Consider the following 2,256-nt stretch of genomic DNA (forward strand, 5'->3'; position numbering starts at 1 on the left):
CTATATATATGTGGGAGGGGGACGCCTAGCACACCCAAAACATTATCTTAGCCGTGTGCGGCGCCCCCCTTCACAGTTTACGCCTCCGGTCATAATGTCGTAGTGCTTAGGTGAAGCCCTGCGGAGATCACTTCACCGTCACCGTCACCATCACCACACCGTCACCGTCACCACACCGTCGTGCTGACGGAACTCATCTACTACCTCGACATCTTGCTGGATCAAGAAGGCGAGGGACGTCACCAAACTGAACGTGTGCAGAACTCGGAGGTGTCGTACGTTCGGTACTTGATCGGCGGATCGTGAAGAAAGTTTGACTACATCAACCGCGTTGTGAAACGCTTCCGCTTACGGTCTACGAGGGTACGTAGACACACTCTCCCCCTCATTGTTATACATCTCCTAGATAGATCTTGCGTGAGCGTAGGAAATTTTTTGAAATTGCATGCTACGTTCCCCAACACCTTCTAGTGATCGTGCTCAATGTCAATCTCCTCCTCCGCAGGCAAGATCCACAATCCAGGTGTAGGGGTCAGACTTACGAGCAGCAGTTGTCACTACTCCTTGCCAGTGAGTATTGAGTCGTACTCACGGATGATCCGCACGCCTCACTTGAACTTGGAGGGAGGTGAGATCGAGTATGACGTGGACCAGGTCTCTGGGCGCCGTCTACTCCTCAAGCTTCGGCTGCACGCCATGGGGATTGTGTCGTTCACACAGACGATAAGGCTGGCTGGCTGACGGGGACAACCTTCTCTTCCTCCTCCTTCTTCACCCGGATGAGGGGTCTGGTTCCCACACAACTACCAGATCCGCCACCGCGTGAGGAGGAGTCGACGACACAAGACGCGCTAGTCTGGTGCGGTGGCAGGAGCCGTCTGCTACCGGGGATAGTGCACCGTGGGGAGAGTTCGCCCCACGGATGTGCAACGTCTATGACGGGACATTCCGCTATGCCTCTGCGTTCTGACGTGGCGACATAGTCGCTAAGAGAGGAGGAGATGGGAGAGCGAGGGTGGTGGCTAGGGCTTTGGTGACAGGCGGCCTCGGCGGGCTTGTATAGCCAAGGATGAAGCTGTGTGCCCATCCGAACGTCCGCCTTGGGAATCATGGGGAGTGATGGACACCTATTTAATAGTCTGGTTGTTACTGGTCACACTGCCACAGTGGTCGGTGATTAATCTGAACTGGAGACGCGTGTACGGGCGACATGCTGATTTAAAGTTGGTAAATTTCCTCTTGCGCTAACGGTTGATTTATGGATTGCTCCATGATGGCCAGCCCTAGGCTCCAAATATGAAAGTTGTGAGGTCCTTTATGAAGTGAGCTCAATAAAATATGCAGATCGACAACCATGTGGCCACTCTGTTGGAGTGCCACTGGTGGAAAAACAGGCTTCCGTCCAGCCCCATAAGTCGCGAAGCTGTAGGAACCGCGACTAATGGGACCTTTAGTCGCGGTTCTGGAGGTGAACCGCGACCAAAGGCCTGGGCCCAGGGCGCTCGGTGGCCAGCTGGCGCACGTGAGGGTCTTTAGTCGCGGTTGGCCAGGACAACCGCGACTAAAGGCCTTCGGGCACCTTTAGTCACGGTTTGCTAGGCCAACCGCAACTAAAGCCCCTCCCCTATATATACCCATCCAGCAGCCAACACTTAGCCATTTGGAGCCATTCTCTTCACAAGTGGTTTGCCTGAATTTTTTGATATATTATTTGTATTTTTAACATTTTGAATTGAATTAGTTTTATTTTTCTGAATTTTTTGATATATTATTTGTATTTTTAACATTTTGAATTGAATTAGTTTTATTTTTCTTAATTTTTTGATATATTATTTGTATTTTTAGAATTTTGAATTGAATTAGTTTTATTTTTCTGAATTTTTTGCCCAACCGCGACTAAAGGTGGTTGCGCGCGGGAACGAAAAACCCGCCAAAAAAGTCCTTTAGTCGCGGGTCGCCTCCCCAACCGCGACTAAAGGTTACCCTTTAGTCGCGGGTCGCCTCCCCAACCGCGACTAAAGGTTACCCTTTAGTCGCGGGTCGCCTCCCCAACCACGACTAAAGGTCCTTTAGTCGCGGGTCGCCTCCCCAACCGCGACTAAAGGGGGGGGGGGCTATAAATACAACCGCCCGACCCGTCGCCTCCATTTCTCCGCTCGTTCTCTGCCGCGCCGAAGGCCTGCCGCCCTCGCCCTCGACGCCGCCCGCCGTCGACCTCGCCCTCGACGCCGCCCGCCGTCGCCCGCGCCCTCGACG

The sequence above is a fragment of the Triticum dicoccoides genome, chromosome 4A (genome assembly GCF_002162155.2).
Source record: "Triticum dicoccoides isolate Atlit2015 ecotype Zavitan chromosome 4A, WEW_v2.0, whole genome shotgun sequence".
NCBI classification, from domain to species: domain Eukaryota; kingdom Viridiplantae; phylum Streptophyta; class Magnoliopsida; order Poales; family Poaceae; genus Triticum; species Triticum dicoccoides.